The sequence below is a fragment of the Centropristis striata genome, chromosome 13 (genome assembly GCF_030273125.1).
Source record: "Centropristis striata isolate RG_2023a ecotype Rhode Island chromosome 13, C.striata_1.0, whole genome shotgun sequence".
Lineage (NCBI taxonomy): Eukaryota > Metazoa > Chordata > Actinopteri > Perciformes > Serranidae > Centropristis > Centropristis striata.
In genome coordinates this window covers 9,817,025-9,834,079 of record NC_081529.1, presented here as the reverse complement: position 1 = coordinate 9,834,079, position 17,055 = coordinate 9,817,025, and the positions used below count along the sequence as shown (strand labels likewise).

Here is a 17,055-nt window from a genome sequence, read left to right as displayed (position 1 = left end):
AAACTGAATATCTCTTTGGTTTGTGGACAAAAAAAGAGATTTGAGGACGTCATCTTGTGGTTTGGGAAACACTGATTGGTTAATATACATGTTATTGACCAAACAACTAATTGATTAATCGTTTAAATAATAGACAGATTAATCGATAATGAAAATAATTGTTAGTTGCAGCCCTAGATGAATTTGAATAGTGTTACAATTACCCCTGTTTTATTATACATCACTGTTGTATGCCCATCTCTCCACCTTCTGTCTGAACATGTAGGTGTTACTCACGCTGTCACTACCCTCTCATCAGTGCAACTGAAACACCCACACACCACCTTCCACTTACAACTGCCTTCTAAATTACCTCCCTTCTGTCATCCCCTCAAATCTACAGCGTCTGCCCTCTCGTCTGTCTCTCTAATCCTGACAGGATAATGCCTGGAGCCTTGCACCTGATAAAACATCCTCTGCCAAAACACCTTTCTCTCCTCAGTCAGAGTTGATAGCAGATGGGCTGTGACTGTCTAGCACACAGATGCTTGCCACATTCAACCTTATATTTTCAGTTCAACCTGTAATGTAAAACGTCAGACCACCTGCGTGTCTCCCACCAGTCTAAGGTGATTCCAGTTTTTCACAACAGCACGATGTGGGGCCCTAGAACCCTCTGTACTGTAGATTTCAGATTTACAACGGTTCCCAAACTATTAAAGCAAACTTAATACATTTGTGTGTTATCTATGGAAGCATATTACAGCCAATGTGATTAGATGGTGTGGGATTCTGGGAGTCATAATGATGAGAAACTATCTCAAAATCTTGACTCAGCATTGCAGCCATAGAAATGAAGACAGTAGAATGGACATTCCATTCAAATCAACATAGCAGGATGGTCAGTGTGGCTGCCATTTTTATGTGTCGCGGTAACAGCTAAATGTGACATTTTTACAACTTAATAGGCATGTTTACACTGAGTACTATTTGGAAAGTGCTGAGTATTTTGGCTATGCCCACTAGTTAGTTCCCCTCGGCCTCTGTTCCCATATATATACAGTCTATGGTTCCCATACAGGTACTTTTGTAGCGGCTAACCAACGGAGTTCCAATGTGACGTAAACAAGTAAAGCGACACTGACAACAGAACAACGCGGCATATCACTATAAACACTTTTTTCTTTGTCCATTGTATAAAATCAGCATCGACTAGTTAGTAGCGGCTCAGAAAGTACCTACCCGAGGCAGGTACTTTCTGAGCCGCTAACCCAGGGGTCAGCAACCTAGTTACTAACAAATAAGCCAGTGTTGGACAAAAAGAAGAGAAATAATGTCGGAACAGAGCCGCAAAACTTATTTTGAGCCTCACAATGCAAATGTAACAGCCTACTAAGCTTAAATTAGCCTACCAACATTACTAATAAGTTATAATGAGCATTTATTAATATGATTTTGTCAAAATGCAGCGAGGTGCCAAGTGCAAATGAGAGGCTGGACACTAAATAAATATCTCAGGAGATTTGGAATCGGAAGCTAGTCTAGCTAGAGAAACTCAAAACTAGACTTGAAGTTTGCAAAATGTAGATGTTAAGGTGCCGGGCTGTAGATGTTTAAATACCGTTTATAGGGACCGCTCATAGGACCCCTTTTTTAGAAAAAGGGTATGTTCCCCACTGTTGCGGGGTTAGGGTTAGCTCGAGACCTGCAGGTTTGCCACCCCTGACCTAATCTTTCCTCGTCTAGGCCTATTTGCATATGCGCGTCAAACAGCCCATAGGCCTAGGACTATCTGCCATGGAATTTGGCAGTAATGGTGGAAAAAGTAACAGACCGGGGAACAGAGGACCCTTTTTGGGAAAAGCAGGGAATAAGGGTCCTATGTTCCCCAGTCTGTTACTTTAAGACACACTCCCTTCTTATCATAGTTTATTGCTATTGCCAAATGAGTGACAACTTTCTGTGGCTAATTTTCGGTAACCAGTAGCATTAGTAGTATTAAAGCACAGCAGAACCAGCTAGCTAACCAACTAACCAGGCCTACACTAGTTGGCTAACTAGCTTATTTAAACTACCATGCTTCCATGGTTACAGAAAATGGGCCCAACAGCAGGCTGGTGGTCTACATTGCTGGGAGGAGGGCAGACGGCAGTGCTAGCTAGCTAGCTAAGTAGCCATCATTCAGTCTTCTGAGCTACTGACCAACAGTCTATGCTGTCAACACACTACGGCCCCACTCACATGTGCTGTTGTCACCATAACAACTAACAACAGTTGCTGTTTTGTTTTTTTTAAATCTTGCATTTAATGTTCATTCTACACTTATTCTATATCTTGGTTGTGATTGATTGTAACATAATGCGAAACTTTCTCAAAATAATTAGCTACTATCTCATTATATTGAGATATGGTTTTTCAAGAAAGTTTCTCATTATTTTTGAGATACTGAGCAGTTTGAGGCCAGGCAAGTTTATTTGTATAGCACCTTTCAACAACAGGGCAATTCAAAGTGCTTTACATAAAATATTAAAAGCATTAGAAGGAGACATATATAAAGTGACATTCAAATATAAAATGTTAAGACTGAAAACGAGCAGATCATCTTTAAGAAAAATATAAAAGTACATTCAAAGATTTTAAAATTAAAAGCAAGCTGATAAAAAAAAAGTTTAAATATAAAATATCAAAGTAATAGAAGCTACAGTGCAGTAAAGGCAAACAGAAAAGTCTTGATTTAAAAGAGTTGATAGTTGCAGCAGACCTGCAGTATTCTGGGAGTTTCTTCCAGATATTTGGTGCATAAAAACTGAACGCTGCCTCTCCATGTTTAGTTCTGACTGTGGGAACACAGAGCAGACCTGTCCCAGATGATCTGAGAGTTATTAGTGGTTCGTAGCTAAGCAGAAGACCAGAAATGTAAACCATTCAGCGCCTTGTAAACCAACAATAGTATTTCGAAATAAATTCTCTGTCAGAAACTAGGTCATTCCTTTGAGATAATTGGTGACATGACATTGGCAGAAATGAGCTTCCAGGAAAAACACCAGTGTATACTCTACTTTCATAATTGGGAACCAAAGCAACCTCCAAACAAGCAGGCAGCCTCAGAAGTCAGAAATCTTCAGTACAGGGGGTCCAGGGCCCCACACCACAACTGATCAAAGTTTCATCCTTTTTTTGCTGGCAAAAGTTAGCTTCCACAGTTATTACTGGACACTGTGAATAATTAACTGTGAGAGTAGGCCAATGCAACAATGTTATGCAATACAAAATAAGTAATTGCCTAGCGAGTGCTGCTACACACATTTCCTGTGCAAGGACTTTTCCCTATAAGACTGAGCGTGTGTGTACTGTGTATAGTAGGATTAAGTCCTTTCTGTGTCATTGCCCGCTAGAAACACTCGAGTAAATGAGGTCACATGAGGCTGAAGGATACAGGAGAGCACCTGCAGCCAGAGAGAGTCCTTCCAGTCATCATTTCATCACACTCTTTCTCTCACGACTCACTAACTAAAAAACATTCCCACCCGTGCCTGCCTTCCCTGTCCTGGCATGTCATTACAGAGCCCACAGCTGACAGAATTATGCCGTGGGCCTGCAGACTGCTTATTAAGCGCACATCATTTGACATGTTCCATCTGCACTTTTAGTGGTCCTGGTTTGGGTTAGATCATCACAGATGATGTATTCATGCAGAGCTGCTCAGTAGCAACCAGAGGCAGAGACTCAGTGGTTTCTGAATAGGGGGAATTCCATTGGTATTACGTAAGCAGGTGATCCAGATGTATGGTTATTGTGTGTTGGATGAAAGGCATTCCAGCATAGTTTTGAGATGTCTGGGACTGCATGACAGCAGCTTTTGTTAATGATCTGCCATTTTAACCAGTTGCTGCCTTGTCTTTCTCTGCTTCCCAATAATGAGTGATTGGTCTCTAAGCCCTCCCCAGACACGCACACACACACACACACACACACAGAGACACACACACACCTCCCCATGTGGACTGCTCATCCTCTTTTGTCTGCCTTCAGACAGAGCAGAGAGGTGACTGAATAGATGACGACAAGCTCCAAAGGTTCAAGAACAGCACGTAACCCTACACCTCTTCCGCCAAAAACAATAGACCACACCTCCATCCTCGCTCCCGCTGTCTCTCTCTCTTACTCAACCACTCTTGTGACCATATAAGGCAAAAAAAGACAGGGGAAGCCAGCGGCTGCTGCTGCTGCTGCTGCTGAACGAACGAGCCGAGAGGCAGAGTTGCAGATTTCTTTTACTGACTCTTGTCTCTCACTTTCTCAGACCCTGAAACTGTTAATGTTTGCTGTGTGTTTGAATTGAAATTGCTTGTTACTGATCCAATCTTTTTTATCTCAGTGTGTGTTCATGATTGTGTGTTGAAACTTGTGTGTGGGAGAGCAAGCAAAAACAACACCCAGATCTGGCACGGCCTGAGAGCAATCTGTGTTTATAGTAAATACATAGCTGTATTTATATTTTAAACACATGCTGCCCTCCACCTTGTTAGCTCTCCATTCTGTTCCAGACAAATACCAACCAGAGACAGACAAAGCAGCCACTGTTGCTGTTTATATCACTCCATCTTTTTTCCCATGCAACATACACATGGCCCACAATACCATATTGATTCAGCGTGCATTAGGGATGTTTTCAAATCAGTCCCAGTGATAAATGAGCTAAGAGACGTCTTAACAAAAGAGGGAAAGCTTTGCTTGTTTTCCCTTTACTCCACATTCCTGAGTTTTGTGAGTCAACATGTGTCTTATCACTCCTTCCTGTGTACTGATTACTGAGGAAAGGAGGAGCATTGAGGTGCTAGAAACAGGACGAAACTTAAGGACAGACGAAACAAATACTCTCATTACTGCATTAGGTAAAGGTGTGATTTATAAGCTATGGCTTGATTTTTATTTTTTAAAACATTGTAAATATTAACTGAACATCATTAACAGAATGTGAAGAAATCACAGTTTTAATCCAGTGCCGCTCATGGGATCTTATTTCAGAAAAAAAATATGTATGATAGTCAATGGAGAGGGGCTAATCATTTTCTCAATTGTGCCGTGAATTACCCATACAATGGGGCTCCCCGGTGGTGTAGTGATAAGCACTTTCGTCTCAGTGCAGGTTCAAATCTGGCTTGCGGCCCTTCTCTGAGGTTTATTTGGTGTCTCTATTGTCCATAGGTGTGAATGTGAGTGTTATGTTCTCTGTCTTTATAGGGCTGTTTCCCTGTCTCAGTTGCCGAAACGCCCCTAATTTGAATACGAGCAGTCCGGAACGGACTTTTGTCGGGACCTTTTTGGTCCCTGTAGAAGAGCAGGGTCTTTTTTGTCCAACAGCCTGGTTACTGATTGGATAGATCGCTAAGCGACAGGAGACAAATCCATCGGCTCCTTCTTACTCTTCCTAACGAGCCGCTAACGAGCCGGAGGCCGGCTTGTTAAGGTTCTCCGAGGGACCCGTTCATTAAAACAGTTTCTTAAAAACAATATATCAGTTCTGGTGGCTGTCTTCAATTTTTGGGAAGTTTGCTATACGTTTTTTATAGGATACTGAAATGTTTATTGCAATTCAAACGGTAAATCATGCTTTTTTTTTTTGCAAAAGGTGAAATGCTGCCCCCTACTGTTTTAGAGCATGTGGCCAGTAATTACAAACTGCAGTTTTAAAGCTGGATTTGCTCTTAAATATTATTTGGCCTATTAGGTGCACACAAACACTTGGGCTGTGTGAACTGAAGCACGTTGCGTAAAAAGTCTTGGCAGGCGGTTGTTCATGACTGGGGAATGATGTTGAACAAAACCCATGGGTTGGTTGTCAGAATGATGTGTTTACACTGGGCTCACATTCAAGTGTCGAGCATTTTCTCTGTCAGGTAAGAGCCTGGAGTTTCTGGGTCAAATGGGAGCATTCAACAATCTATTTTCTCTTAAATTTGACACAGATCTGACCTACTGGATATATACATGTACAAGTCTCATGCATGAGGGCACAGGCACACACATACTCACATGAATACCCACACACATGAATTCACACAAGTAATTACACAGCGAGAATGGTCAGTGAGTTAACATGCCACCCTTTTAACATGCTGTCACTGAATGGGTCCTTTTCTTTCTGACTGAATGATATAATGGCTTTACACACCCTGAATTACAGACACACCCTGCTGCTATTACAACCGAGTGAAGGAAAAAGAGAGACAGACTAGGTCACAGTGAAACGCAGAATGGGAGCAGGAGAGAGGGAGGGAGATAGTGAGGTCAGAAGTGTCCATATTTGGTAATTCATGCCTGCGTTTTAATCCCACATTTCTCTCTGTGCCCACTTGTGTTTGTTTTGTGCCATTGTTGTATAATTCTTGTACTTTCTCAGCACAAGGTTTCTATTAAATGTAAACTCTTTGTTGTTTTTAAATCTGTTTATTTTAAGTCCCCCCTCTTTTTTACTCCCCCTCCTTTTCCTCCTCTTTGCCCCATCTCCTCTCCCGGCATCTGGTCCTGCTCAAGTAACGGGTGACAGGGCGACCTTTGACCCCTAAGCTAAAATTTCGGATATTTCCCATCCATCCCAGAGAGTGTGAGATTTATTGAATTTTCCAGACAGGCATGCTGAGTGTTCGATGTTTTGCTCTACATACATGTGAAGCCCAACTGCTAAACGTATAGGAAAACACACAGACACATTCCTTTCATAATGACACACAGTGAACGTAAATCACAAGTGGAACTGAAAATGTGGGTTTCCTGTGTTTGTCTGGGGATGCCAGCCATACCTGAGCCCATGTTATCATTTGACCTCTCTGGGTATATCAGTATAAAAGTTGCCCTTGTGTGTGCTGAATGTGTAGTTGTGTAATTTGATTGCACTGTGTGTTAATTTCACCTATGGAGGTGATAACTGCATTAGGTCTTGTCAAAAGTTCTTTATCCATGAAGCACAGAGCAGCATCTGCTTGTTATTCCTGCATCACCCCTTGTAGAAAGAAAGACAAAACATAAAGAAGTCAAGAGTGAAAGTACCTTTATAACTTCTAGTATCACAACCCTGTCAGATAAAATCACATACCCCTTAATCAACATAACTGGTCATGTTCTAAATGTGTTCATTTGAATTTATTTTAGACTGCAAGTTATTTAACATTATTAAAGGTACTATATAGAATTTTCAGAAAATTCTTGATATTTATGACACTTGTGGCCATTAAGGGAATTGCACTCAACATCCTGTCTCTTATGCTTGTGCTTGCTCATTGTAAACTTGAGAAACATCCTGTACATCGACTAAAACGGTGACGTGACACATGCAAGACTGAACGTGATCGACCAGCATCATGGTGATATCATGTTCATATATCATCATGTTGACAATGACTTCAGGGTTTCCCATTAATTACCTAGACTCTGGCGGCCCGCCTCCGTCCACCTCCGAGACATACGCGCGCATTCACACACGAACACACGCACACTGAATTTACCAAGCTGCCCTCCCCACTTCTCTGCTTCAAATTAATTCCAGCATGATAGAGAAATGTGCCAATTTGGGCAGAGGGGCATGCTCCCGGACTCCCCTAGGTGGATCAGTGCCCCCCAGGGTCTCATAAAATCCTGTGGGAAACACTGGGCTTCATAAGCTATGGTAGGGTTATAAAGTAACAAACCCCAGATCCGTGTCATGTAGCAAAGACTCAGCTACCTAGATATCCTTAACTTAGCTTGGGTTACAGTTAGCTAGCTGCTGCCTTGCATCACTCTTGGCTATCTAAAGCAATCATTAGTTACACACTTTGCTTTGTACCATTACAAAGTTTATTGATGGCTAAAATAAACTCAGTTTGTAATATGTTAGTTTCATGAAACATGTTAGCTGGTGAAGTACTTTGGCAAGCTAGCCAATGAACATATTCACTAAGAGAGCATTTTGTTAGCAATTATGTTAGCAATTAAGCAAGTGAGATAAGGACATAAGGGCAAAAATAGGAAAAAAGCCAGGTAAGAGTGAGTTTTGATACCCAAAACGAAACAAAGGTCCCTCGATGAATCAAATGTCCTGCCAGTGTTGGCACTAATTTCCCCCCTGACGTTTGTCACATTCCTGTTTGTTCAGATGGTCATCACTAGATAAAAAAATTTGTTTTTGGATGTGGTATTTGCGTTGGAGTCTGGATTATGGTTGGTGCCACTTGTTTGTTGATGTTAGTGGACTCCTTTCTATTTCTAAGCTAATGTTAGCATGTGGTGCACACTGGGCATTTTCAGACCCGATTAACTTTTTCCAGTCCTAAGAAACCACCAGCAAACAACAGACAACACAAATCAAAACAGCACCTCATAATGAAAAAAATGGATAATAACATGGACCAACAGTGAAGTCCATGTCAACCAACGGTGGCTATGTCACTTAGACGTTTGACAGTGCAAACGCAAACAGAAAAAGACCCCATGACGGTATGTAGTTATTGTAGGAGCGCACCAACGAGGAATTCCTTTCAGAGACTCCCTAGAACTGTTCAGAAAAGTCCAAAAACTGACATTACATTCTGTTCTCACATTGGCAATACAAAGTGATTCAAACATTTAGATAGCTTTGCAATGTGCCATAAAGTGGATGTTGTTGCAATATATTTGTCAATGCTTAAGTTGGTATTAGTTAAGTTCGTATTTGCACTAGGCCTACTAGCGCCAGAAGCTAGACAACCATTTATTCATTACTTTTAGCAAACTATTCAAAGTGTTAGCTATGTTATCCATTTACAGATGTATCTTTTAGCTGTTTATTTAAAAAAATTTTAACAAGTAATTCATTACTTTTGACTAACTATTTGTTCAGCTGTTAGCTGCTGTATCCATTTAGCTATACTTTTAGCTAACAATTTCAGTCATTTATTTACGCTAAGTTTGGTTTGCTAAATATAATTGCTACACAATCAAAACATGTGGTGTTCAACTGTCACAACTGATAGGCATATGTGAATATTTTAATTGGATCATAATTCAAATTTTTCTTTCAAATCTTTCCACATACGACCATGCGACTAGTATGAGTAGCCTACATGTACCCCTGGTTTTGAAAAAAATCACTGCTTTAAATTATCTTTCAATCTCGTTTTGTACAACTGATCAAAGCTGTTGATTTTTCAATCCATGTTTCACACTGAGAAATTGTTTTCCATTGCTAATGTCTCCCCTCTGGTTGTGGCATGTGCCTTGGCACTGTGCCTTCAGTTCCACTGAACAAACTGGGCTCAGATCACCCAATCTGAATCCCAGGAGAGTATTTGAAACAAACAGGTTCACACTGTACTATTCCATTCTTCTGTGTAGACTTTGGCAGTGGCACTGCAGAACTTTCATGTCAACATAAATCATTTTACTCATCCATTTTTGTCTTGCCACCCCTAACTCTCTCCTACGAGCACCACACTCCATTCTTGTTATTCCTTATTTCCTACATCCAGTTAAACAATCATTTCCCAGGTAACTGTTGCTGCATTGTTGGTTTTTATCTGCATACACATGTTTCCTCTATAGCTTCTCCCTTGCTTTGGCAAGACTTTGAGCAGAGCCAATGAAAACAAATGTCAGGAGTGATTTGCGGTCTGAACAAGTGCTTCCCTCCCTCGCTCTAATTAGATCATTACCTGCAGCGGTTCCCAGGTAGTGTCAGCATGTCTGGTCATGAATGTAGGCTTACCTGTTTGAAAGATGGGAACAGGTGGATAGAGTACAGTGCAGTACAGGTGTGATTTACTCACCTGTACTGCACTTTATCTAATCAATCAAAATTAAAATCCAAATGACTTTATCTATTTATCACCAAGGGGAAATCCAGTTAGTCTGGTAGAATCTCTGGAAGAATGTCTCTCTTTATCATTTATCTGAGGTGTCCAGAAGTGGATTTACATGAATGCAAAAGATCAATGCAAATTTCAAGTACACAAGCACTGACAGAACATGCTAGAAAATGCTGTTATTGGAAACTTTGTATAAAAAGAGCCCATGTTTACTGCTCTATTTGAGAATGTCACTAGCATATTCACATGATTGTTGAATTGTCATTGCAATTATTTGTATCTATGTTTTATCCAGCACAAACAATAGATTTTTAAATATACATGTAAAAAATATTTCAAACATCTCCTTATGGTTTGCCAAGATTTCATCCAAATATTTTTAACCAGCATCTAAGAACTGAAGCATGCATAAATTGTTATTATGAAGTATAAACAAAATACTTTAATTCCCTTGATGGAACAGGGGCCAGTAGGGTGATATTATTTATTTTAACAGTGACATGAATGTTTTAAGTGGTTCAACTGGGAAGTTCAAGGCCCAATCGGCCAATATCCATCCTGCCAAAGCATCCTTGGACCTGACACTAAATCCAAGGGCGTACAGTTTAAAAAATTAGGATAAATTAAGATAAAATTAGGGATGAGGGAGTAATCCATTATGTGTCTGTATATGTCATGGATGTATAAAGAGAAGTTGATAAATAGAGCAAGCATTGGAGACTTCTGCCGGCAGAGCCAGCTACTTCCAGTTCACCACTCCACTAACTTGAACATAACATGTTTTAATCATATAGCTCTTCTAGACTTTCGAAATGTTACTGGAGTGTATTTATCAAATTCTCTTAGTAAAAAGAGTAATTTTGCAGATTGTCTAATTGAGTGTCTAATTGACAGACGTCACTTTCCCAATGTTAGTCAATGAGGAAAAGTCTTTTTGGGCCCAACAGCATCATGTGATGTAATTCGACAGTTTGGCCTATATTTGGTATATGTTCAACTAACTACATGATCTGTCTGTATCTGTTCTCAGAAATGGGCGGAGTTCAAACTGGAAGTGGTTGGGGCTTAAACTGGAATTGGTGGGACCTGATCCGAAGTTGATATTTTAAACCTGGAATTGCTATTGGTCAATCAGATGTTGCAATTTTTGTATTTATTATTGCACAAGAATTTAGAGAACTGACTCAGATTAATCAGAAGAGTGAGAGAATGATTTATGGAACACACCTACCTAAAGAGTATATGTTTTTCATCATGTGTATGGAAAGTGACATTTTACACAGATGATACTTGTAAAAAATACATTATCCATACTGGATACCTGCTAAACTGTAGTTAAACAGACAGAGTTTTTGTCACAGTAAAAAACTCCTTTGCGGGGCGTCCCGGTGGCTCACACTGGTAGAGAAAAAGACTCCTTTGCATGGCGAATTAAAGTATTTGATGCAACACAAACACATTACTGATATGAGTAAGAGTATAGAATATCACAGACCAGTCTCTGTGTGGGATTAGTCTGATATTTGGCAGCCTTTCAGCATAAATAGTATCAGACAGTTGTAGCCATCACTGCTACTTTGTTTTCAAAGCAGACGGTGGTCAGACCCTGTTGACACACGAGGGAGGCCCTGGATGATGCAGTCCATCCTGAGAGTGACTGGTACTTATATGGTCATAAAAATCCTTAGTATGCACATACCTCTCTCATTAAACACAGCTTTATCTGAACCCCTCTGCCCTCCCTCCCTCCTCTGCTGTCTTTCAAGTTCAGCTCTTTCTGCGCCCTGCCTAGCGGCTGTCACCACTACACTTATGCGCGCCTGTGATTGGTCCGAAGTATGCGGCTTATCAAAGCGGGGCCGCAATTGGTCAGAGGGGCGGGACATGCGGCCCGGGGCCCGCCTCCTCCTGGACCGCACCCCGGCTCCGGCTGGCTACGTACTGACTGAAATTAGGCGAACCAGTGAGCAGCCAGTGGAGGAGGGAGGGCAGAAGGAAGAGGGGGAGAGAAAAAAAAAAAAAAGATAGAAAGAGTGAGTGGAGTAGAGAAAGAGAGGGAGGAAGCGAGCGAGCACTGTAGTTTAGCCTGAACTCTCTGCTGTCGACAGGAAAAGAAGTTTGACTCACGGCGACGCTGACTGAACCACAAACGGTTGAAAGGCGACCTGCACCCCAAAAGCAGGTAATATTTTCAACTTGAACTCTTTTCCTCCGCCATGCTCTCTCCAAGCTACTCTTTCATAACTCATTCAATGTGCCAGTCACTCCAGCAAGTGCAGTGAACCAGGAAGCAACGGTTGCTAGTTCACGGCAACTGCAACTTCAGCAACCGCGATGGGTGGAGCGGGACCGCCTCAACTGATTTAAACCGAGCTTTCTTGGACTTTTTAAGCCCCCCTACTACATACTATTGCTCCCAAACTTCATTAAACGTCCATGTGTGGCGTGTATGCTGGTCAGATACAGTGGCAGCATTGTGGCAGCTGGTGAGGAGCTAAAAGCCATAACGGTAGAGGCAGGAAGTGATCCGCTTCAATGAGTTGCAGAAAAGGCCGGTTGGGAGTTTGAGTGCGGCGGAAACTAAAGAAAAGTGATTTTAGAGTAGGTGCACACCGGTTTGTGAAGAGACACTGGTTGAGTTTATGGTTGATGTGTGGTGGAGTTGAAGTTAACGGTCAGAACCGGACGCTGTGTGTGGCCACTAACATGTCTGTCTGCGGCATGACGTCACTGCTTTACCGGCAGACTGAAAAAAAAAACCCCGGCGCGGTACTTCTTCTACTTCTTCTCCGTCCAGCCCGACCTCACTGAACCATATCATCTGCATGTTACTGCACCCACTGCCTCTCTTTCTTTACGCTCCTGCTGCTAACATACCGGGGCCATTGAGGGGGTTTCAGGGGCCCCCTGGCAAAGGAGGAATACATGTGACTGTGATTTAGTTCACTAATAAGGCTTCAACTAACCATTATTGAAATGATGTATTCATCTGCCTTTTATTTGGCAATAAAATCTCAGATAATAGTTAAACATGACATGTGTAATGTCCTAGAGGCCAGGGTGATCTTCTTCAAATGGTTTGTTATAGAGCTGCAACAATTATTCGATTAATCAAACAATAATCGATTATTAAATTAATCATCAACTATTTTGATAATAGAATAATTGGTTTGAGCAGTTTTTTAAAGACAATAAGTCCAAATTCTTTGATTTCAGCTTCTTCAGTGTGAATATTTCTGGTTTCTTTGTTCCCTTATAACAATAAACTGAATATCTCTTTGGTTTGTGGACAAAACAAGAGATTTGAGGACGTCATCTTGTGGTTTTGTTAACACTGATTGATATTTTTCAACATTTTAGTAAATATTAAATAATCTACAGATTAAGCGATAATGAAAATAATCATTAGTTGTAGCCCTAGTTTGTTATATCCACCCAACAGTCCAAAAATCTAACGCTATTAAGTTTATTATCATTTATGACAAAGAAAAGCATCATATTAAACCATAAAAAAAACAAAAACTTTTTGATTATCAAAATAATTGCGAATTGATTATCTGTTGACTTATTGTGGCAGCTCTATAGTTTGACCTTTTGTAGAAGGGCCTCCTCAGTGGAACAAATTACCATGAGTTGGAACATGACTTCAATATATCAAGTGGGGGAGCATTTCTTTTAAATAGAGACCCGAAGAACATAAGACACAAAAGCACAATATATGACCTGAGAGAAATAGAAATATACCATTTGTATTCTTCATAAAACATGTTTTGCATGTGACAATTGAATGCCTGATATGCAAGCTTTTCCTAAAGAAGCCTGGCTTCTAAGTAACTCCAAGCCCAGGGTGCATAGTATGAAAATGCAGTTTTGACTAGCTGAGGATCTGATCTGATGACTCACACAGGAGACTAATAAGCACTGTTTGTTATCTCAGTTAGCCAGATTTTAGGTTGAATGATTCCTGAAATACACAGGAATGCCAGCTGAAAATGACCAGGTTTGTCTTCTAATTACAGTATGGTTCACTCACTGTGATGAACGTGAGTTTTCCATGGCCATTTTATGAGATATATCAATATCAAACCATGTCAAGACAATCTTATTTATATTGCTCAAATTACAAATTTGCTTCAGGGGCTGTAAAACAACCTTAAATCTTATACAGATGTAGAAAAATTGCACAAAAAACCTCAATGGGGGGAAAAAGGGAGAGACCTCAGGAAGAGCAACAGAGGAGGAATCCCTTTTCCAGATATAAATAAATGCTGTTTACAGAACAGCAAAACTGCAAAATGACTATATGGAGAAAAAAGAATAGTATTAGTAAAAATACAAACATAACATGTAAGAACTTTTGTATAGTGTTAAAGTATTTGGAGTGATTAATGTGGATCAGTATGCTTCATGCAAGTTCTAGGTTGCACCCCAATTTAGCCTCATAAAAAAATCCATATTTTCCAACAATCCACTTGATGGTTTCATTCCCACAGGCCAATCTAGGACTTTCATCAAGATCTATAAAGCGTCACATTCTCCTTATGCCTGACTCTGTTGTGTAATTGTACACCTACATAAGTGTGCTTTGTCAGTGCAGTTTGTGTTTGCTCTGTTAAATGGCACATCATTGCGTTTGCACTCTGACTGAGAAGCAAACAGATTCTGCTATGCTTGCACACCCCACTGACTTTAAGTCTGGCAGGCTGTGTGGCAAGCAAAGAATGTGTGCATGAAGTCTAGTCAGACTGGGCATCAGAGCTGGCGTTCCTTCACCTAAACCTGCTCCTCATTCTACAAAGCGTTAGTGGTGTCGGAGAGTTAGAGCGGCACGTCTTTTCTCTCATTTGTACTAATCAGAACCATACACTTTAAATCAGCTGGTGTTTTCTGCCAAGAAGCTATTAAACCACAGTGTGAGTTTACCGCATTAATAATGTTTTGATACTCAGGCGTAGAAATGATTGTGCAAGTGATGGTTCATGCTGAAATAGTAATTTCAGTAGCGGAAAAATGCAAATCACTGTCTGTGTGTTTAGACTTGCGTGTCTTATTTTGTTTATTTTATCAAAGTAATGTCATGTTTGCCCGAGTGATGCACCTACACTCCTCACAGAGCGGCCCTAGTCATTTGCTGTGCTTCTTGAGAAAGTATCAGTCAATACGTAACGCTAAAGGGGCACATTGGGTGACAAGTAGCATGTCATATCCTGTTATTGTGTTTTGAGTCATGAATTAAGCACGAGAAATGCATTGTGCAATGGCTCCTCACTTGTTGCAGTGCCGTTATGGAGCCCCCTGCAGAGATCGTTACATTCCATCATTCGTGTGTCAGCAATGTCCGAACACTGGGCCTCCTGGGAGAGTTATGTACTGTAGGCTAGACAAAATTAAACACAGACATCTTAAAATGTGAACAGGGGGCTGGTGTACGAGGCCGTTCAATCTTCTCAAAATGATATAGTTTGAGAGAAAATGCCTGTGGATGTTTAGATTTCATGGAAGGTAGGTTGTCCTGGCTAAGCCAGAATACTTACAGGTCCCTTGCTTTTGTTGCAAATGAGAGTGCAGTGTGGGGAGGCCAGTGTGACACAGTATAGACACAACCTATAGTTGTCTTCTGGTCTGAAATCTCAAGGTTCTTTTAACAAACGTGAGGTATTTCTTATCTTTTATCTGTTACGTCTGTGCCCTTCTTACTGCATTCATAGGCAAAGTCAACCATTTAATTCAGTCAGGGTTACATGAGAGAAACGCTTTAACCATGCAGGAAAGGCTTGAAAAAAACTGCTGTATTTGAGCTAGAGGTAAAACAATTTGTTTATTGAAAGAAAATACATTGTTAACCATTTTGATAATTTAATGCAGGTAATTTTAATGAGCAGATATGCTAAAGATTCAATAACTCTAGCTTCTCAGATGTGACTCTTTTCTGGTTTCATTGGTCTTTTAATGGTTGTTAATAGAATATCTTTGGGTGTTGGACTATTAATTAGACAACAAATCTAGGGAAATCGTGGGCATTTGTTTTTTGTGTGTGACATTTTATTGACACAACAAGAAATCGATTGAATGCTTTAAATGGAACTTGTGAGCTTGTGGTTACAACATGGGAGGTCGTGTATACATGATATGCTTTGGAAATATCGTCATTTTATGAAAAAAACTGTTGGACTAAAATGACAATCAACTCATCCACTAATAACATGGATTTTATTGCCTACTGTTTCTGACAGCAAACGGCTTTCAGAAAATGTTTCCACTTTCCAAGGGGTCGTTATTACCACATGTGGATTCTTCTCTGGAGCAGGGAAAACTCAACCTCTTCATCAAATCCTCCTGCAATAATAACCAATTTGTAAATACTTCGAAAGAGTTTGACGAGGATGCTGTCAGTTGGACTGTGCCAATTTAATATTGCATGCATTTTCTAGTAATTTTCAACGTAGATGTTGTTGTTGGTGGTGATTGGAAGAGCAGTGAAGTGTCATGCATATCCTAGTTTCCTACACAGTCAGCTGAGATTCATTCATGCAGGCAAAACATTCCAGCCAGAGCGGAGACTGTTAAGATTCTCCATTAACCATGGCCGGGCTGATCATGCCATTTCTCAGTATGTAGTGTTGCACGTAGAAATTCACTTGTTTATCAAAAAATAGACATAATGTTTGGGGTTTTTGGCAATGCAGACGGTATCAAACAAGACTTGAGCTTGCACACATACTGCATGTGCCATATGTCACTAATGGTGGCCTTTAATTCAGTTCTTTCAAACATATTTTTTCTCGAACGTCTCGTCTATTTTTGTTCTGCCCAAGCATATTTCTTCTGCTTGACATGAACAGCATAATTAAGTTGCCTCAGTCAGAACGCTCGAACTGACTGGGCTCAGGGATATATCTGCAGTCGTGTGTGCTGTGGTTTCCCCCTTTCCTTTCACTGCTGTTTATTTCTTGCATTTCCTCGTTGCCTCTGCCTCCTCTTCAGACCTTTCTTTGTGGCCTCTGTTCCCTGCCCACTTTCCTCTTCTCTTTCCCTCCCCGCCTGCCTCTTTTCCTCTGCTTGTGTTTTCTCACCGCCACCCCATCTTTTCCTCCATCCTCCCCCTCACAGCTAGCACCTGTAGGGTTTGAATAGAACTGAACAATACCTGGAAGTGGTTGTGCTCTGACTGTGGACTACACAGAGAGGACTTGTTGTGATCTTGACAGACGGAGCTTGACCATGTTTTTTTTTCTTAAAGATCGCTTGTGGCTGA

The 17,055-nt window shown here is 40.7% G+C and overlaps 1 protein-coding gene across 2 annotated transcripts in view; it reads left to right on the top strand.

The window, feature by feature from the left end:
- The first annotated feature begins 11,821 nt into the window (after positions 1-11,821).
- Positions 11,822-17,055, top strand: part of LOC131984173 (myosin-9-like) — a 44,450-nt gene continuing 39,216 nt past the window's right edge. For both annotated transcript variants that reach the window (XM_059349067.1, XM_059349066.1), the window contains exon 1: positions 11,822-11,982. The gene's annotated coding sequence lies outside the window, so the exon portion shown is untranslated. The remainder of the gene's footprint in view (positions 11,983-17,055) is intronic.